Source organism: Salvelinus alpinus, chromosome 1, assembly GCF_045679555.1.
Source record: "Salvelinus alpinus chromosome 1, SLU_Salpinus.1, whole genome shotgun sequence".
In the NCBI taxonomy this organism is placed as follows: domain Eukaryota; kingdom Metazoa; phylum Chordata; class Actinopteri; order Salmoniformes; family Salmonidae; genus Salvelinus; species Salvelinus alpinus.
The window spans coordinates 59,523,885-59,546,550 of NC_092086.1; the positions used below are offsets into that span (position 1 = coordinate 59,523,885).

Genomic DNA, 22,666 nt, shown 5'->3' on the forward strand with positions numbered 1-22,666 from the left:
CAAGGTGGCGGCGTAACACAAAGGCATATACGCACGCACACGCATGCACACATACGCATGCACACACACTCACACAAATAAACATCAGCAATCTATGTAAGTTTAAACTGGCAACAAGAAATCAACCAACACATTCATGACTACACCAACAGGTAGTGCAGGTAATGGATTGTGTATTTTATGTGTATAAACTTGTGTATGTTTTGGACTCTGCAATATTATAATTAATATTTTAATGTATGGTGTCAAGGTTGTTGAAAATGTGTGTTACCTAATGTGTGTTCAGTTGATTGTGTGTACACTGAGCATCAGACTGCATCTCAGTGCCAACGCAGTTCTTCGGGAGCGGACAAGCGCATAGTCTAAAAATGCCAACTACAGTGACACAGACGGAAAGGGAGAGAAAGAAACAGAAAGAGGGAGGTAGAGAGAGAGGGGGCAGTGATCAACAGTGAGTGAGCGAGATAGAACTGCAGCAGACCTGGATCAGATAGCAGAGATAGAGAGAAAGAGCGAGAGACAGAGAAAGAAAAGAGGGTGACTGTATGGATTGGACAAGGTTGGGGAAAACGTTAAACAAGTGGACCCCTCCAGAGAGAGAGAGAGAGAGAGAGAGATCCTCAAAGATCATTCGGACCGAAATATCATGCTTCTTTTCCCAGAAAATTGTTACCTAGAGAGGTTACCTTTGGGGGTTCTGGTCATTTGCGAAGGGCTACTTTCCTTCCCAATTTTCTCATCTATCTATTTCTGAAAACGAGAGCACACAGAACCCAGAGCACCTATCGAGTGCGTCTTGCTGGAACAGGTGTTGTGTAGCGGTACAGTCCCTGTCCTGTCACTGCGTTGTGTTGTGCAGACACTTTTCCTGAACGGAGAAAGAGACTATTGACAACCAGGACCGATCGAGATGAAGAAGCTCAGCGGCTTTTTCCGGTTCTGCCTCACTCGGATGGAGTGGTTCTACCCATAAAGGATCTGAAGAGAATTAGCCAGAACCCAGCAGAGAACATGCTACAGTTTGGCTAAAGAACCTTAGCGAGCAGAAGGGGAACTGGAAAACCTCTGTGGAAATCTCTGTACCTCTGTTTTAGAGCAGTTGGAGGAAGGGAACTTTAACTTGAACAAATAGGGATCATCACATCACAAGGTAATTCACCACCTCTTTCTTCAACAGCTGTCTAGTGCAGATTCATTACCCTGAAAATCTGACAACTGACATTTTGGATGTAGCCTACAGTCTCTGTTAAAATAACAGTTGTTGTACAGAAATACACGTTTATAATCATGTTATGATAAGCATACATATTGTTCTGAGGGCAGGAAAGGGTCAGAGAGGAGTCTAAGAGAACGGTATGGATCTTAAAATCTCTGGTATGGTTCGCCGCTGGCATCTTAGAAACTGTATTGAGCAGCTACAACGTGAAGCACACCAGCTGGCACAGATTACGTTTTCTACCTGCTCCCAACCTGCTGTACATCTGGGACATAACGAATTGAACCTGGGGCAACATGTTAATGCTTAAGCTGTTCTAAAACTGTTCTGAACCTGCATGGGTCTAATGGGAACACACACACTGATGAGAATTCATAGTCAAATATAGGTACAGTTAACTAGGCTATTAGTAAAGAGAGTCATTCTCCTCTCACTAAACAGTCTAGACAATTGCACCAGGAATCAATGTTTCAAAATCTAGCCAAGTAATATATACATTTTACCTTTATTTAACTAGGCAAGTCAGTTATGAACAAATTCTTATTTCCAATGACAGCCTAAGAACAGTGGGTTAACTGCCTTGTTCAGGGGCAGAATGACAGATTTGTACCTTGTCAGCTCAGGGATTCAATCTGTCAACCTTTCGGTTACTAGTCCAACACTCTAACCACTAGGCTACCTGCCACCCGATATATATATCAATTGAACATTATAACATTTTCAAAATAATAATTTTTCACAGGAACAACATTATTGAATAGTTCTCACGGTTTTGGATCTGTATTTATATATTTTACATTTTTTATACATATATATATATATATATATTTTTTTTTTACGTAGGGGATAGATCAGCTTTAATATTACAGATAGATTGTTGCTTCCATCAATGTAATTGTCTGCATCATTTCCAATCCCCCATATCTTTTTGGGGTAAATATATATATATATATATATATATATATATATATATATATATATATATATATATATATATGTTTATTAGTTTATGTTTATGTATATGTTTATTAGTTTATATATATATATCCTGGATCTATCCATAGTGGGCAACTGAAATGTCTCACCTTTTTCAACAGTCTGACTGTGAATATCTGTATGAAAACCAAATTAAGGGAGACATAGATATGATTACAAATAAACTGTTGATGCAATATGAAAAAAAATTGGTGGAGGAGATTAATCATAAACCCAAATTGAGAGCCTTTTGTTTGATTAAGGGTGAATTCGTGTGTGAGACATATATTATGTATAACCTACCTAGCAAGAGATCGCTATGTACAGGTAAGATCAGGGATATTGCCTCTACGTATTGAAACAGGTCAGTATTGTTGTGAAATGGAAAAAGAAAGGACATTACGAATTCATTAAATAGTACCGGCAAAACACCAGTCTCAACGTCAACAATGAAGAGGCGACTCCGGGATGCTGGCCTTCTAGGCAGAGTTGCAAAAAAGCCATATCTCAGACTGGCCAATAAGAAGAAAATATTAAGATGGACAAAACAACACAGACACTGGACAGAGGAACTCTGCCTAGATTAGCTTGTTTATGTGTCAATTAATCCCATAAGGGATGGGTTGCCAATTGGCGATTTGACACGAAAATAGAATTTAATTTGTCCATTCATTCATTCGTCATTCTTTCATTCATATAAATAAACATTCATACATATACACATATATACACATATATACACATACACACTTTTTTTTAGAATATACCATCCTTTATTATTCCCACAAACCCTACCACCGCTCCCCCAATTGGAGTAAACTAATAAAAAATAACACTTAGGCTTCTACTTCCAGCTTATACATACTATACACATTTTACAGACACAATCTATTTTACAATAGTTATATTTGGTTTGTTTTTAGTCCTGGCCTTCCTCTGTTTCTGATGTCCATCCACTTTGATTTCTATTTTCCATATATTTGTAACTGTGCTATTTCACAAAAATTCTGAACCTATATACACTTGAGATGGGCTCTGTGATGGTGCAACTGCTGAGCATCTGAGTGTATGTGTCACGCCCTGACCTTAGTTATCTATGTTTTCTTTATTATTTTGGTTAGGTCAGGGTGTGACTAGGGTGGGTATGCTAGTTTTGTCTTGTCCAGGGCTTTTGTTTATCTAGGGGTTTTGTAGGTCTAGGTATATATATGTCTATGGTGGCCAGATATGGTTCCCAATCAGAGGCAGCTGTTTATCGTTGTCTCTGATTGGGGACCATATTTAGGTAGCCATTTTCCCTTGGGTATTTGTGGGTTCTTGTCTATGTGTAGTTGCCTGTCAGCACTCATTTGTATAGCTTCACGGTTCGTTTTGTTATTTTGTTAGTTTTGTTCAGTGTTCATTCTTAGATTAAAGAAGAATGTACGCATACCACGCTGCGCCTTGGTCTCCTCCTTATGACTGCCGTGACAGAAGAACCCACCACAAAAGCACCAATCAGCGTGAAAAGGAGGAGCAGCGTTTTATGGAGAAATGGACCTGGGAGGAGATACTGGATGGAGCAGGACCCTGGACGCAGGCGGGGGAGTATCGCCGTCCGAAGGAAGAAATAGAGGCAGCGAAAACGGAACGGCGATATAACGAGGAGAAATACAAACAAGGCAAGCACGAGAGGCAGCCCCAATACATTTGGGGGGCACACGAGGAGATTGGCTGAGTCAGGTTGGAGACGTGAGCCAACTCCTCGTGCTTACTGTGGGGAGCGTGTGACTGGTCAGGCACCGTGTTATGCAGAAATGAGCATGGTGTCTCCAGTTTGCATTCATAGCCCAGTGTGCTTTATTCCAGCTCCTCGCATTTGCCAGGCTAGAATGGGCATCCAGCCAGGACGCATTGAGCCAGCTCTACATTCCAGATCTCCAATGCGTCTCCACGGCCCAGTGTATCCTGTGCCTCCTCCCCGCACTCGCCCTGAGGTGCGTGTCCCCAGCCCGGTACCACCAGTGCCGGCACCACGCACCAGGCCTCCAGTGCGCTTCCACAGTCCAGTACGGCCTGTTCCTGCTCCTCGCACTCGCCCTGAGGTGCGTGGCCTCAGCCCGGTACCACCAGTTCCGGCACCACGCATCAGGCCTCCAGTGTGCTTCCACAGTCCAGTACGGCCTGTGCCGCTTCCCGCACTCGCCCTGAGTTGCGTGTCCTCAGCCCGGTACCACCAGTTCCGGCACCACGCATCAGGCTTCCAGTGCGCTTCCATAGTCCAGAGCTTCCGGTGACAGTACCCAGTCCAGAGCTTCCGGCGACAGTACCCAGTCCAGAGCTTCCGGCGACAGTACCCAGTCCAGAGCTTCTGGCGACAGTACCCATTCCAGAGCTTCCGGTGACAGCACCCAGTCCAGAGCTTCCGGCGACGGGCCACAGTCAGGAACCTCCAACGACGGGCCACAGTCCGGAACCTCCAACGACGGGCCACAGTCCGGAACCTCCAACGACGGGCCACAGTCCGGAACCTCCAACGACGGGCCACAGTCCGGGGTCTCCAGCGACGGTCCCCGGCCCGGGGTCTCCAGCGACGGTCCCTGGCACGGGTTCTCCAGCGAAGGTCCTTTGCATAAACTGCCTAGATTACTACAAATATGAATAGCTAATTATGGAAATAAAGATAAACAGGATTTTTTTTCAATATATTTATTTTTTAATAGCTATATGTAATACAAATCGAGGTGAGGCCGATGGAAATGCTTTTGGCGGTTGATCTGCTTCTGTTCTGTGGGTGGCACTGTGTGCTCTTTTCGAAGGATGGGTCCTGGTCTCTCCGGGACCATGGGATCCGGGTGGTTGGGTGTGGTCTGCCGGACATTGTGATGACAACCCAACTTGGGATGGGGAGGGGTTTTAGCAGGTGGAATAGTGGGGACCAATTGGAGTTTATTTAGTGGCAATGCAAATATCACGGTACAGCTATATAGACACTCAATCATCATGGTACTTTTTAATTGTACGATTACAAACATATATTAAGATAAATAGAATTGAAACTTGTGTCTCATTATTGTAATTGGTGAAATAAGTATAGCCAGTTATAATTGTAATGGCTTAGCAGATAATAAGAAAAGACGATCAGTATTTACCTGGATAAAAGAGAAGGAATATATTATCTATTGTTTACAGGAAACTCATTCAACAATTTTAGATTAAGTTTTGTGGAAAAAGGACTGGGGGGTGAAATATTTTTTGCCCATGGGTAAAGAAATTCAAAAGGGGTGATGATCTTAATCAACAGAAATGTTGATCCAAATGTGCAAATTGTCCAAACAGATCCTGTTTGGTAGATGGATCTTTTTAAATATGTTATTGGACCATAAACAGATATGGCTTATTAACCTATACGGTCTAAATAATGATGATCCACGCTTCTTTGAAAATGTATCAACCCTACAAGCAACACAAGGCTCCATTATTATGTTGGGAGATTATAATACGGTTTTAAATACCTTTATGGACCGTAAAGGAAATCACACTACAAACTATCACCCTCAGGCACTTAAGGAATTCATGAATGTCATGGATATATTGGTATTAGTGGATATATGGAGGCTTAAATACCCTGACCTAGTGAGACATACATGGAGGGGGCTTAAACAAGCTAATCATCTTGATTACTTTCTTATGTCGTTCTCTCTGGCACCAAAAGTGTTGATTGAGGACAGAATGCGGTCGGACCATCACATAATTGGCATATATATTACTCTTACAGAATTTCCACGTCGGCGAGGACATTGGAAATTGAATCAAAGCCTATCAAAGCCTATAACTTGTTTTTAACTATGACAGAGGCTACCATAGAGGCTCAAAGTAGAGGAAAAACAAAAATAAATGGAGGAACTAATTCAACAAAGATCCAGTGTAATATATTATAAAAAATAAAGCGAACTGGATGGAATATGGGGGAAAAGGCACCAAATTATTTTTCAATCTTCAACATAGAAATGCTACCAATTTTCTTTTTACTGAAACTGCTGACAAATGATGGAGTCACTCATGATTCACCAAACAATATTTTGAAAGAGGAAGTAAAGTACTTTTCATTTCAGTCTCCTCCATCTCCACTAACCGAAGCTAATTGTATGGATTTTATTTATATTAATAATGTAAAATTAACATCTGTACAGAAAGACTCATGTGAAGGCCAAATTATAGAGGAGGAACTTCTTGATGCAATTAAAGCCTTTAAGTCTGGGAAAACTCCAGGGCTGGATGACATACCAGTGGAGGTATACCAAACTTTTTTTGATATACTCAGAGGACCATTATTAGCATGTTTTAACCACTCCTTTGGCAGATCCAAATGTTTTGAGTAAATAACAATACATACTTTTTTTTGTTTACCTCGTTGAAAGATGAATAATCAAAATAAAGTTGATGTATCATGCATTTTTCCCACTATTAAAAGCAGAATGATAGCCTACTCACTTGGTATTATGGATATTTTACAATATACAGTATTTCTTTACCAAATATTCGTATTACTCACTCACAACTGTTTTGTTTGATCACTGAAATAAGCAAATGGTTGTTAGTTACATCAGAAGTTGAAATAAGTACCTGAAAATGCCATGTACCAGCACTATATGTGTCCTGTAATACACACGTGTTCAGGTCCAATCATATTGGGGCTCCCGAGTGGCGCAGTGGTCTAAGGCACTGCATCTCACTGCTAGAGATGTCACCACAGACTCTGGTTCGAGGCTGTTCCAGGCTGTATCACAACCGACCATGATTGGGAGTCCCATAGAGCAGTGCACAATTGCCCCACCGTCGTCCAGGTTAGGGTTTGGCTGGGGTAGGCCATCATTGTAAATAAGAATTTGTTCTTAACTGACTTACCTAGTTAAATAAAGGATAAATAAAAAATATATAAACCTTCCTCTATTCCTAGGTGTCAGCTGGTCTGAATGTGGATTCAGTTAAAATCAATGGATCAACAGAAACAGCCATGCTTACATTTAGTAATTTATTGTACTTTGTAGTTTTAGTTGATCATCTGGTAAAAAAATGTGTGATTACTGAATCCCTGTATAGCTTGAGATCAACAAGGTGGTGTATTTGGAGTCTATCTGATTCAGGGCAAAACTTACCTCATGAGCTGTTCTGATTGTCTTTCATTTACAGTGGCAGTTGCAATGTCAACCAATAACAAATTACTGTACATAATGATTTCTAGTTTGAATAGACAAGTATTTACTTGACAGGTTTTTCAGATACAAACGTAAGTGGAATTCATTACATACAGCTTCAAAATATTTCTGAGACCTTCACAGTAGTTAAAATCATTGTAAAATGTCTGTTTCTGTTTCATACACTTAACATTTAATGAGTGTGCCACTTCATATTTCACCATGTTTAATAGAACGTGTACAGTAGGTGTATTTTTGGACAGTTGTTTGGACAGTTAAATTAGTGTGTGTTCTGTTGCTGTCTGTCATCACCACCACCATCCGACACCATACCAAGACCAGTTCTGTGCTCTCTTAGTCTACAGCAATAGCAGGACACACATGTATACCCCCGTCCGCCCTCCCACCTCTCCCTCCCTCCCGTTTCACAGTTTGTTTCTGCCCCAAACCTGCCAGCTTCCAACACCAGCTGGCTGTATCGGAGTCACAAGCGCCTTCCTAACGAATCAATCAGGTTTCGGTGCACGGCGGTGGGAAACCCAATCATGTAGATGATGATGCTTCCAAGCTATGAACTACGTGTAAAGAGCATCTGGCTAGTGGTGGGGTGTGATGACAAATAGCACCCTATTCCCTAAAATAGTGCACTAAATAGGGAATAGGGTGCCATTTGTGTTGACAAAGCATAACGAGTGTCTCATCACTTATCAATCTTACTTTGGAACATACAGTACCTTCAGAAAGTATTCACACCCCTTTACTTTTTTTTCACATGTTGTTGTGTTAGAAAGTGGGATTAAAACGGATTTAAAAGTCATTTTTTGTTTAGTTTAGTTATATTTGGTTTCTTTATTATTTGGTTAGGTCAGGGTGTGACAAGGGTGGTTTGTTTAGTTTTTGTATTGTCTATGCGTTTTTGTCTTGTCTAGGGTTTTTGTTATCTATGGGGATTTTGTATTGTCTAGGGGTAATTAGGTTGATGGTGGCCTGGATGGGTTCCCAATCAGAGACAGCTGTTTATCGTTGTCTCTGATTGGGGAGCCTATTTAGGTTGCCATTTCCAAGTTGGTTTTGTGGGTAGTTGTCCTTGTTTTAGTTGCCTGTGAGCACTACGTTGGCGTCACGGTTCGTTTTGTTGTTTTGTGAGTTTGTTAAAGTGTTCTTTCTTTAAATAAATAGAGGAATGGATTCTAATCACGCTGCGCCTTGGTCCACTCCTTTAAACGGCCGTGACAGAACTACCCACCAAAAATGGACCAAGCAGCGTGGGAACCAGGAGCAGTGCAATCTGGACTCATGGACATGGGAGGAGATTCTAGACGGAGAAGGACCCTGGACACAGGTTGGGGAATATTGCTGCTCCCGGGAAGAGCTGGAGGCAGCCAAAGCCGAGAGGCGGTGGTATGAGGAGGCAGCACGGCAGCGTGGCTGGCTGGGACGAGAGGCAGCCCCAACAATTTCTTGGGGGGGTGGCACACGGGGAGTGTGGCTAAGTCAGGTAGGAGACCTGAGCCAACACCCCGTGCTTACCGTGGAGAGAGGTGGACCGGGCAGAAACCGTGTTATGCCGTGAGGCGCACGGTGTCCCCGGTGCGCAGGCATAGCCCGGTGCGTTACATCGCAGCGCCTCATATCGGCCAGGCTAGAGTGGGCATCGAGCCAGGTGCTATGAAGCCGGCTCAGCGCATCTGGTCTCCAGTGCGTCTCCTCGGCCCGGGGTATATGGCACCAGCCCTATGCACTGTGTCCACGGTTCGCCAGCACAGCCCAGTGCGGTCTGTTCCACCTTGCCGCACTGGCCGGGCTACGGGGCGTATCCAGCCAGGAAAGGTTGTGCAGGCTCGGTGCTCGAGACCTCCAGTGCGCCTCCACGGTCCGGTCTATCCGGTACCTCCTCCACGTACCAGGCCTCCGGTGGCAGCCCCACGCACCAGGCTGTCTCTCTGTCTCCTCCCTCCAGAGCCGCCCGTCAGTCAGGAGCTGCCAGAGCCGCCCGTCAGTCAGGAGCTGCCAGAGCCGCCCGTCAGTCAGGAGCTGCCAGAGCCGCCCGTCAGTCAGGAGCTGCCAGAGCCGCCCGTCAGTCAGGAGCTGCCAGAGCCGCCCGTCAGTCAGGAGCTGCCAGAGCCGCCCGCCAGTCAGGAGCTGCCAGAGCCGCCCGTCAGTCAGGAGCTGCCAGAGCCGCCCTCCTGCCCGGAGCTGCCAGAGCCGCCCTCCTGCCCGGAGCTGCCAGAGTCTCCCTCCTGCCCGGAGCTGCCAGAGTCTCCCTCCTGCCCGGAGCTGCCAGAGTCTCCCTCCTGCCCGGGGCCCGCGGCGAGGGTCCCCGCTCTAGAGGCGCCACCAAAGTGGGTAAAGCCAGAGGTGGAGTGGGGTCTGCGTCCCTCACCAGAGCCGCCACCGCGGGGAGATGCCCACCCGGACCCTCCCATATAGGTTTAGGTTTGCGGCCGGGAGTCCGCACCTTTGGGGGGGGTACTGTCACGCCCTGACTTTATTTATATTTGGTTTCTTTATTATTTGGTTAGGTCAGGGTGTGACAAGGGTGGTTTATTTAGTTTTTGTATTGTCTATGGGTTTTTTGTCTTGTCTAGGGTTTTTGTTATCTATGGGGATTTTGTATTGTCTAGGGGTAATTAGGTTGATGGTGGCCTGGATGGGTTCCCAATCAGACAGCTGTTTATAGTTGTCTCTGATTGGGGAGCCTATTTAGGTTGCCATTTTCCAAGTTGGTTTTGTGGGTAGTTGTCCTTGTTTTAGTTGCCTGTGAGCACTACGTTGGCTTCACGGTTCGTTTTGTGAGTTTGTTAAAGTGTTCTTTGTTTAAATAAATAGAGGAATGGATTCTAATCACGCTGCGCCTTGGTCCACTCCTTTAAACGGCCGTGACAAAGTAGAACAATTTTAACATTAGTAAAGAAATTAAGAAAAGTAAAACCCTAATATAAGTATTCAACACCCTGAGTCAATACATGTTTGGCAGCAATTACAGCTGTGAGTCTTTCTGGGTAAGTCTAAGAGCTTTGCACACCTAGATTCCATAATATTTGGACCCTATTCGGTCCCGCTTTAAATTACGTTTAGCTTATAAAATGTATGTAAATTCCAGAAAATTATGTCAGGGCTTTAGAAGTTTCTGATAGGCTAATTGACATAATTTAAGTCAATTGGAGGTGTACCTGTGGATGTATTTCGAGGCCTACCTTCAAACTCAGTGCCTCTTTGCTACACATCATGGAAAAATCAAAAGAAATCAGCCAAGACCAAAAAATTGTAGACCTCCACAAGTCTGCTTCATCCTTGGGAGCAATTTACAAATGCCTTAAGGTACCACATTCATCTGTAAAAACAATAGTACGCTAGTATAAACACCCTGGGACCACGCAGCCGTCATACCGCTCAGGAAGGAGATGCGTACTGTCTCCAAGAGAAGAACATACTTTGGTGTGAAAATCAATCCCAGAACAACAGCAAAGGACCTTGTGAAGATGTTGGAGGAAACAGGTACAAAAGTATCTATATCCACAGTAAAACGAGTCCTTTATCGACATAACCTGAAAGGCCGCTCAGCAAGGAAGAAGCCACTGCTCCAAAACCGCCATAAAAAAGCCAGACTATGGTTTGCAACTGCACATGGGGACAAAGATCATACTTTTTGGAGAAATGTACTCTGGTCTGATGAAACAAAAATAGAGCTGTTTGGTCATAATGACCATTGTTATGTTTGGAGGAAAAAGGGGGAGGCTTACAAGCAGAAGAACACCATCCCAACTGTGAAGCATGGGGGTGGCAGCATCATGTTGTGGTGGTGCTTTGCTGCAGGAGGGACTGGTGCACCTCACAAAATAGATGGCATTATGAGAGAGGACAATTATGTGGATATATTGAAGCAACAGCTCAAGACATCAGTCAGGAAGTTAAAGCTTGGTCGCAAATGGATCTTCCAAATGGACAATGACCCCAAGCATAGTTCCAAAGTTGTGGCAAAATAGCTTAAGGACAACAAAGTCAAGGTATTGGAGTGGCCATCACAAAGCCCTGACCTCAATCCCATAGAAAATTTGTGGGCAGAACTGAAAAAGCATGTGCGAGCAAGGAGGCCTATGAACTTGACTCAGTTACACCAGCTCTGTCAGGAGGAATAGGCCAAAATTCACCCAACTTATTGTGGGAAGCTTGTGGAAGGCTACCCGAAACGTTTGACCCAAGTTAAACAATTTAAAGGCAATGCTACCAAATACTAATTGAGTGTATGTAAACTTCTGACCCACTGGGAATGTGATGAAAGAAATAAAAGCTGGAATAAATCATTCTCTCTACTATTGTTCTGACATTTCACATTCTTAAAATAAAGTGGTGATCCTAACTGACCTAAGACAGGGAATTGTTACTAGGATTAAATGACAGGAATTGTGAAAAACTGAGTTTAAATGTACATGGCTAAGGTGTATGTAAACTTCCAACTTCAACTGTACATACATGCCTTGTATCATATGACACTATACTTACTATAAGGTTAGACACCTTTGGTCATTCATAACACATACATAAAGGCGTAATGATGTAAACACAAGGTTGCTGAAAGGTCTATAAAATCGAGCACACAGCCATGCAATCTCCATAGACAAACATTTGAAGTAGAATAGCCTTGCTGAAGAGCTCAGTGACTTTCAACGTGGCACCGTCATAGGATGCCACCTTTCCAACAAGTCAGTTCTTAACATTTCTGCCCTGCTACAGCTGCCGGTCAGCTGTAAGTGCTGTTATTGTGAAGTGGAAACGTCTAGGCGCAACAACATCTCAGCCGCGAAGTGGTTGGCCACACAAGCTCACAGAACGGGACCGCCGAGTGCTGGAGTGTGTAACGCATAAAAATTGCCTGTTCTCGGTTGCAACACTCACTACCGAGTTCCAAACTGCCTCTGGAAGCAACTTCAGCACAATAACTGTTGGTCGGGAGCGTCATGAAATGGGTTTCCATGGCCGAGCAGCCGCACACAAACCTAAGATCTCCATGCGCAATGCCAAGCATCGACTGGAGTGGTGTAAAGTTCCCCGCCATTGGACTCTGGAGCAGTGGAAACGCGTTCTCTGGAGTGATGAATCACGCTTCACCATCTGGCAGTCCGACGGATGAATCTGGGTTTGGAAGATGCCAAGAGAACGCTACCTGCCCAAATGTATTGCGCCAACTGTAAAGTTTGGGGGAGGAGGAATAATGGTCTGGGGCTGTTTTTCATGGTTGGGGCTAGGCCCCTTAGTTCCAGTGAAGGGAATCTTAATGCTACAGCATTCAATGACATTTTAGACAATTCTGTGCTTCCAACTTTGTGGAACAGTTTGGGGAAGGCCCTTTCCTCTTTCAGCATGACAATGCCCCTGTGCACAAAGCGAGATCGTTGTGGAAGAACTTGACTGGCCTGCACAGAGCCCTGACATCAACCCCATCGAACAACTTTGGGATGAATTGGAACGCCAACTGCGAGCCAGGTCTAACCGTCCAACATCAGTGCCCGACCTCACTAATGCTCTTGTGGCTGAATGGAAGCAAGTCCCCGCAGCAATGTTCCTGTTATAGCAGAAAAAGGGAGACCAACTCTATATTAATGCCAATGATTTTGGAATGAGGTGTTCAGGTGGTGTGCACATACTTGGTGTGCACACATACGAGCAGGTGTGCACATACTTTTGGTCATGTAGTGTACATGGAACATTACACAGGGCTGTGGATAATGTAGCTTGTCCCTGAGCTGGAGGACGAATGGTTCTTGCCTCTCTTCCTGCTGGAGGTATTGCATGTTGGTTCCAACCTTAAAGTAACAACAAAGAATGTTAGCAGGTCTGTTAGGAAATGCCTTTGTTACACCATCTGGATAACGGCATTTCTGTGCTGTGCCAGAAACTCTACAGTACATGGGAAGCTGGGAAGCTCCATTCAATTAGTATTATTATATTCCTCTTTAATTTACAAATCTCATGATGTGACTATGAGACATGGCTGTATCTAGGGGGATTTGTATTTTGCTGAGCTAGATAGGAATTACTGTGAAGTCACTGAAATTATTTGAAATAACGATTGAGGTAGCTACAGTAAGTAATCTAACTCAACACTTAACTACTACAAACTATTTTAAATTACAATAAATAAAGGTTAACTTACCTGTTTTTCGCTGTCCAGTGGCAGCACAATACGGGGCATTTGATTTGCAAACTCGTCACATTATCAGCTTCTTGTTAGCGACACTAAAAAAGTACTTCCGGGTCAGGAATTTTGGAAATGTTCAAAATGAAAGCCTCCCACGTAATATTAGAAAAGTGTCAATGACCATTCATGATATATGAAAACTTGTCTAAGCTTTAACAGTGATTTCTATTTGTTTATATTTTATTCAAATTTAAGTGACATTATATATATATTTGTCCCCTTGTCCTCAAGTTTTATCATTGGAATGTGATACAAAACGACTCACGGGTGTCGTTAGGACCATGCGGACGCCTCCAAGTGGTCGGGTAGGCTGTTTGGAGTGTTTATCCTACTGGAGAACTAAAACAAAAATACAAATATGCCCCCCACTTCTAAAACCAAAGTTGCGCCCCTGCATATTGGCTTAGAGCAGGAACTATTCTGGGTGCAGCAGTAAAAGTATGGGAATACTCAGTAGGGTCTGTAGACTGTATACATGGTGTCATTTCATGGAGCTCTGAATAATACAGTGTTGCTGACCTTTTACTCCACCCATTCCACTGACGGTTGCATCACATCACATGTGCGCTTGCTGCACTACAGAAAATCTGCTAACCAAACAACAGTGCTGGGTATGCTCACTGAATTAAAGGAAAACTACACTCAAAAGTTTTTTAGACTTCAAAAGTCATCCCCTGGTGTGGTTTAAGCATTGTTGTGAACAAATAAATCCAATGCTGTTGTTTTTCTATTAAATTAGTGTCAAAAATGGGGTAAACCAGAAAAAAATGGGGGAAATCCGAAGCCTGGAAAAACGAAACCAAGAAAACGGAATTTGGGGGAAAAAATAAGTAGGCAGATTTTAAAAGGCCCTACCAACCTTTTTTTTGCTGTGCAGGACTGCACTTTAGAGTTTGTGTCATCCTGCAGCATTTTGGGGAAGTTGAGGTCAGGTCCAATATTGTCTATGCACCCAAGAGGGAAAGAGGTTGGGCCATCCTTGGAATATTTTTGTGAAATATAATATATACAGTTTTGCAGACACTTTTATCCAAAGCTACTTACAGTCATGCGTAAATACATTTTAACATATGGGTGGTCCCATGAATCGAACCCAATATCCTGGCATTGCAATGCTCTACCAAGATGCATGACAGGGTTATGAATGCTTTGTGAAGCTTCAATTTAATATGATTTATTGGGCCTTTATTAAGTGGTGCTTTTGCCACCCTTTATAAAGCACAAGTTTATGTCATATTTGTCAGAGTGGGTTCTGTCACATTTGACAGTTATGCAACATTTATAAAAAATCATGGCAAACGGTTATAGATGATTTGTAACACATTTAGGATGACTTTATGAAGCCTCTATAAGCTGCATGTAATTTTAAGCGGGACCCATTATTCTTTAAAAAAAAATTCAAGTTCTGTCAAGTTGGTTGTTGATCATTGCCAGACAGACATTTTCAAGTCTTGCCATAAATGTTCAAGCCGATTTAAGTCGAAACTGTAACTAGACCACTTAGGGACATTCATTGTTAAGCAACTCCAGTGCCTTCAGAAAATATTCATACCCCTTGACTTATTCCACATATTGTACGTAAGCCAATCAGGAACATTCAATGTCATCTTGGTACAAAACTCCAGGGAATATTTGGCCTTGTGTTTTGGGTTATTGTCCTGCTGAAAGGTGAATTTGCCTCCCAGTGTCTATTGGAAAGCAGAATGAACCAGATTTTCCTATTGGATTTTGCCTGTGCTTAGCTCAATTCCATTTATTTTTATCCTTAAAACCTCCCTCATCCTTGCTGATGACAAGCCTACCCAGAACATGATGCAGCCACCACCATGGTTGAAAATATGAAAAGTGGTACTCAGTGATGTGTTGTGTTGAATTTGCCCCAAACATAATGCCTTGTATTCAGGACATAAAGTTAATTTATTTGCCACATTTTTCACAGATTTAATTTAGTACCTTATTGCAAACAGGATGCACGTTTTGGAATATTTTTATTCCGTACAGGCTTCCTTCTTTTCACTCTGTCATTTAGGTTAGTATTGTGGAGTGACTACCATGTTGTTGATCCATCCTCAGTTGACTCCAATCACAGCCATTAAACTGTGAAACTGTTTTAAAGTCACCATTGGCCTCATTGTGATATCCCTGAGGGTTAGGAAGGACACCTGTATCTTTGTAGTGACTGGGAGTATTGATACACCATCCAAAGTTTAATTAAATAACTTCACCATGCTCAAAGGGATATTCAAAGTCAGCTTTATTTATTTACTACATCCACCTACCAATCAGTGCCGTTCTTTGCAAGGCATTGGAAAACCTCCCTGGCTTAGCAGCGGGAAGTAGGGGTGCTGAGGGTGCTGCAGCACCACCTGAAAAATCGGAATAAAAAAATATATGCATGAAAAAATATAATTGTTCAAAAAAGTACTTCACTGTGTCTTTCCCAGTCCTGTATTAGCAGACCAATATAGCCGTCTGTAGCATGAGTATTAAAAAAAATCTGCGCCTCCGTGGTAAACTCTTAACAGCTAAGACTGCTATTTCTTGTCCCAGAGTCCCACTTAACAGACAATTTGAAACCTGCTTGACAGCTGCTAACCTGCTTAACCTAAGCTGCTAGCTAAACTGCTAGCCATCAACTAACAAAGATAGCTGCTTTGATTTTCCTAATTTGGGACTGCCTCTTCTCATGAAGGCCTCCCCATTCAGAGGAAGAGGCGAACGCTTTCCTGCCTTGTAGGAGTTGTGTTTATTATGATATTTTCCGGGACACTGTGTACCAACCGGATTTTCAATGCAAGAACTAAGGAGGACTGTAGAACCGAGCTGTCTACCCTAAGCAAGCAAATCTCGGCGTTGCACAACTTGCAGAGAAAACCATGGCCGACTACCTTCTCCTTCTCTACACCTCAGGCTGGATGTCGTTTCGATATGGTGAGAGTATCACCGCCCTGTCACCACTCTTTGACTGACTGGCCAGTCTTCACAGGGACCTCTCATAGGAGAAGTCTCCCCTGTCTGTGGAAAATAGAACAGGACTGACACTTTTAGAGGATCTAGTGGAGGCCACAGGCTCCAATCGCACTCTCCAGCAATGGGACGGCGGGTAGCCTAGTGGTTAGAGTGTTGGGCCAGTAACCGAAAAGTTGCTAGATCGAATCCCTGAGCTGACAAGGAACAATTTGATGTTAACCCACTGTTCCTAGGCTGCCATTGTAAATAAGAATTTGTTCTTAACCAACTTGCCTAGTTAAGTAAATAAATGGAAACATGTCAGTTGCTGTAAGCCTATGGTGAATGGGGCTTCCTTGGCTTTGCGAAGCCCAATCCAGACATTAAGGATCCAACCTCCCTGTGGCCTTGGAGGTGGGATCCTACCTCGGTTTAAGATCTTCCCAGCTCCCCCCCTCATCAGACTGTGAGGGTGTCTGAGCTCTGGCCCCTTTATCAGCCATGATGGACTCTACGGCTGGCTACTCGAGGGGCCTCCTAAACCATTCGAGGCGAATAAATGTCTGGAACTCCTCTGCCATTTCACCAGCTGTCATCATTGGCAGCGCTATGGTGAAAAATATTTTGGGTCCCGGGGCCAAAAACCTGTGCTTTCCTAGAAGATGATTACATTACAAGGCTGCTTCCTACCGTTCTACGACAGCTGCCGGGGGCTGACGCTGTCATAGTTCATGTGGGGTCAAATAACATTAGGAATGTTAGCTCGGAACTAATGAAACTGGATTTTAGAGAACTGATTCTAGCTTTGAAAGACTCCAAAAATTGGCCAATTATGTCAGGCCCCGTACCATCGCTGGGTGCGAAAGATTGAGGCTACTGGCATTACACATCTGGCTAAAAGACTACTGTAGCTCTGTTAGCATAACTTTTAAAGAGTCCATCCAAGTCATCTTGGTGCCTGGACCTTGTCCCCGTATTTCAAGGCCGCGTTGAGACAATTATTTATCAGTGACTCAAACCCTGCTCACTTAATCCCTACCATTGTGTCGCTGGGTTGTCGTAGTATGCTGCAAATGTACATTGTCCCAGGGGTGTTGTGAAGTCATAATGTAAGTAACCTAATTTATGATCCTCTAACTCCCCAGAATGCCTGTCAATGCAACATCTATTGTCAGCAGTAATCATGTGCCTATGAACCTGAGTTATACTGTAAGCAATGAGGCAGTTTGCTCTAGTAGGAAGCCCACTGCGTGCAATTCACCCTGCACTATCAGCTCCAACATAAATATTACTGTCATGTCTACCTCTGCTAAGCCTCCTAGTAAAGCAATAAAAACTATTGAGAATCCCAGAAAAGTGCCCACATTAACATACTGTCAGGTCCATAAGTATTTGGACAGTGACACAATTTCCATAATTTTGGCTCTGTACGCCACCACAATGTATTTGAAAGGAAACAATCAAGATTTGATTTAAGTGTAGACTTTCATCTTTAATTTAAGGGTTTTGTCAAAATTATTGTATGAACCGTGTAGGAATTACAACCATTTTTATACATAGACCCCCAATTTTATGGGCTCGAAAGTAATTGGACAAACTAACATAATCATAAATTAAATTGTGAGTTGTAATACTTGGTAGGAAATCATTTGCTGTCAATGACTGTCTGAAGCCTGGAACCCATAGACATCACCAGATGCTGGGTTTCTTCCCTGGTGGTGTTCTGCCAGGCCTTTACTGCAGCTGTCTTGGGGCATTTTGACTTCAGTTTTATCTTCAGCAAGTGAAATGCATGCTCAATTGGATTCAGCTCAGGTGAATGACTTGGCCATTGCAGAACAATCCACTTCTTTGCCTTAGGGGTTGGGTTGCTTTCGTAGTATGCGTCGGGTCATTGTCCATCTGCACTGTGAAGTGCCGTCCAACGAGTTTTGAAGCATTTGGCTGAATCTGAGCAGATAATATAGCCCTAAACACTTGATAATTCACCCAGCTGCTTTTGTCAGCAGTCACATCATCAATAAATACAAGGGAACCATTGCAGCCATATATGCCCATACCATAACAATACCTCCACCATGCTTCACAGATGAGGTGGTATGCTTCGGATCATGAGCAGTTCCTTCCCTTCTCCATACTCTTCTCTTCCCATTATTAAGGTACAAGTTGATCTTAGTCTCATCTGTCCATGGGATGTTGTTCCAAAACTGTACATCCTTTTTTAGATGTTTTTTTGGCAAAAACTCTAATCTGGTTGTTTTTGAGGCTTACCAATGGTTTACATATTGTGGTAAACCCTCTGTATTTACTCTGATCTTCTCTTGATTGTTGACTTTGACACAGATATGCCTACCTCCTAGAGGGTGTTCTTGATCTGGCCACCTGTGAAGTGGTTTTTCTTCACCAGGGAAATAATTATTCTGTCATCCACCACCGTTGTTTTCCGTGGTCTTCTGGGCCTTTTGGTGTTCCTGAGCTCACCAGTGCATTCTTTCTTTTTAAGAATGTACCAAATAGTTGATTTGGCCACACCTAATGTTTTTGCTATCCCTCTGATGGGTTTGCTAGATTTTACAACCTAATGATGGCTTGCTTCACTGGCAGTGACAGCTCTTTGGACTTCATATTGATGGTTAACAGCAACAGATTCCAAATGCAAATGCCACAATAGAAATCAACTCTAGACCTTTTGTCTGCTTACTTGTAAATGAACTAAATGAGGTAATAATACACACACACCACCTAATTTGAACTCCATTATGCTGTGGTAGACAGCTAAAATAATAATAACTTGGTCAATGTCCAAACATTTATGGACCTGACTGTATGTAGCCTAAGAAACAAGGTTCATAAAATTGATAACTTGCTGGTAACAGATAACATTCATATACTGAACATCTCTGAAATGCAATTAGATAATACCTTTGATGATAGCAATACATGGTTACAACATCTTCAGAAGAAACATGAATGCCAATGGGGGTGGTGTTGCTGTTTATATTCAGAGTGATATTCTTGTGAAGTGGTCCTGTGTAGCTCAGTTGGTAGAGCATAGCACTTGCAACGCCAGGGTTGTGGGTTCAATACCCACGGGGGACCAGTACCAAAAAAAGTATGAAAATGTATGCACTCGCTATTGTAAGTTTCTCTGGATAAGAGTGTTAAATTATGTTAAGGTAAGAGAGGATATCCTGTGGAATCCTTCAGGTTCACCTGCCTCACTTAAGCCTATTCTTGTGGGAAGTTGCTAAGACAAATGAGATCATAGAAGAGGTTTTGTAGTGATTCCTGTGTTGAAGATGTAATGCATATTTGCTGGACTGTTGTGTGTAATGAGAAGCAACCAGACACTGCACTTGATGCATTTATTAAATTAGTTATTCCAGTTACTAATAAGCATGCACCCATTAAGAAAATTACTGTAAAAACGGTTAAATCCCAGTGGATCGATAAGGAATTGAAAAATGGTATGAGGGAAAAGGAATGGCAAATAAGTCTGGCTGCACAGTTAATCGTCAAACATACTGTCAATTGAGAAATCATGTGACTAAATAAAATAAAAATAAGAACAAACTGTACTATGAAAGAATGATAGTAAAAAGCTTTGGAGCACATTAAATGAAAATATGGACAAAAAGGCGAACTCAGCTCCATCCTTCATTGAATCAGATGGTTCATTCATCACAAAACCACTGATATTGCCAATTACTTTAATGATTTTTTCACTGGCAAGATTAGCAAATTTAGGCATAACATTCCAACAACAAACTCTGAATCTACATATGCATTCATAACTGACCAAATTATGAAAGACAAGCATTGTAATTTTGAATTCTGTAAAGTAAGTGTGAAAAAATTATTGTTGTCTATCAACAATGACAAGCCACCTGGGTGTGACAACATGAAAGGAAAATTACTGAGGATGATAGCGGACTATATTGCCACTCCTATTTGCCATCTCTTCAATCTAAGCCTACAGAAAAGTGTGTGCTCTCAGGCCTGGAGGGAAGTAAGTCATTCCGGTACCCAAGAATAGCAAAGCACCGTTTACTGGTTCAAACAGCCGACCAATCAGCCTGCTACCAACCCTTAGTAAACTTTTGGAAATAACTTTGGCAAGTCAAATTCAAGCACTTTCAGGGACTTTTTCAAGCACTTAATTGTAATTTTCAAGTTCCTCAATGTTATACAATTGAATATATCATATGATTGTACATATAGTGCCTAGTATAGAACCCCCCTGACTAAATAGATTGGATGGATACATGCATGGCGATTTTTCTGTACCCAAAGAAATGTGGACAACTGCTCGTCGAACATCTCATTCCAAAATCATGGGCATTAATATGGAGTTGGTCCCCCCTTTGCTGCTATAACAGCCTCCACTCTTCTGGGAAGGCTTTTCACTAGATGTTGGAACTTTGCTGTGGGGACTTGAGAGACTGACTTCATGACTACTTGTTTTTGTAAGAGGTGTTGACAAGCTGAATGTACCAAGCTGTCTGTTTAAATTACTTGCACACAGCTTGGAAACCCATGCATACCCCACAAGACATGCCACCAGAGGTCTCTTCACAGTCCCCAAGTCCAGAGCTACATAGAGCCATGACTACATGGAACTCTATTCCACATCAGGTAACTGATGCAAGACGTAGAATCAGATTTTAAAAACTGGTAAAAATACACTTTATGGAACAACGGGGACTGTGAAGAGACACACACAAAGGTACAGACACATGCATACGCATACATTGTGATATTGTTGTATGGTGGTATTAAACATGTTGTATTGTAGATATGTAGTGGTGTAATAATGTTATATGATGTACTGTTTTATCTTTTGTTTTAAATGTAATGTAAATGCTTAAATATGTTTGGACACTAGGAAGAGTAGCTGCCTTGGCAGCAGCTAATGGGGATCCCTATTAAATACAAACACAAATACTTGCCTCCATTCAGCCACAAGAGCTTTAGTAAGGTCAGGCACTGATGTTGGGCGATTAGGCCTGGCTCGCAGTTGGCGTTCCAATTCATCACAACGGTATTCAATGGGGTTTAGGTCAGGGCTCTGTGCAGGCCAGTCAAGTTATTCCACACCAATCTCGACAAACCATTTCTGTATGGACCTCGCTTTGTGCAGAGGGGCATTGTCATGCTGAAACAGGAAAGAGCCTTCCCCAAACTGTTGTCACAAAGTTGGAAGCACAGAATTGTCTAGAATGTAATTGTATGCTGTAGTGTTAAGATTTCCCTTCACTGGAACGAAAGGGCCTAGCCCGAACCATGAAAAATAGCCCCAGACCATTATTACTCCTCCACCAAACTTTACAGTTAGCACTATGCATTGGGGCAGGTGGTTGGAAAGGTGGCAACCTATGACGGTGCCTTGTTGAAAGTCACTGAGCGCTTCAGTACGGGCCATTCTACTGCCATTGTTTGTCTATGGAGATCACAAGGCTGTGATAGGCCTATTCCAGTATTTGAATTTCGGAGCTCCAAATTCAACCTAGATGGAAAACAAAATGTACGTGTCATGTTATTTCATTACCAGATTATATTGTGAATAAACCCACTAGTCCATGTAATTTTGTGTCATTATCTACAGAATAAGGAATAGAAATAGTGTTGGGTGTTGCGCAATAGCATATCCTAAACAATTGCGCACAGTAGATTCGGTGTCCAATCCGAGGCACAAAAACATTACCTTGATACTTTCTCTGTTAAATCTAACGAGACCCTGCTATAAATCAAGCAGACAACAACCGACGATCAATATCAATTCGCTAGGGATATTTTAGATCCAACGTGGATCCAGGAACAGCAGTCTTCACAGGTGTAAGGAATGAGACACCAAAATGTTCAGGACATTCCTCACGAACACCTTTTTTCCAGCACTTAGGCTGTTGTTACATTGCTCTATCACAACAGCTGTTCATCATTTGATTGTCATTCTGAAAATTCCTTCCTGGATCAGATGATGATGTGTGAAAATATCACGGCATAACTAATCAGCTGTACACAAAATGCACGTCCAACAAGTATTATGCATAATTATTGAAGAACCACAGTAATGACGGTATCAATTTAGGTTTTAAGTGTCAAGGCATGTTGACTCTTTCGGTTAGAAGCATCTATTTTGCAATCACATTT

General features: G+C 42.7%; 1 protein-coding gene across 1 annotated transcript in view; it reads left to right on the forward strand.

Annotated features, from left to right (window-relative positions):
• Positions 1–376: 376 nt before the first annotated feature.
• Positions 377–22,666, forward strand: part of LOC139581959 (ATP-sensitive inward rectifier potassium channel 12-like) — a 49,324-nt gene continuing 27,034 nt past the window's right edge. Inside the window, exon 1 of the mRNA XM_071412150.1 lies at positions 377–1,150. The gene's annotated coding sequence lies outside the window, so the exon portion shown is untranslated. The remainder of the gene's footprint in view (positions 1,151–22,666) is intronic.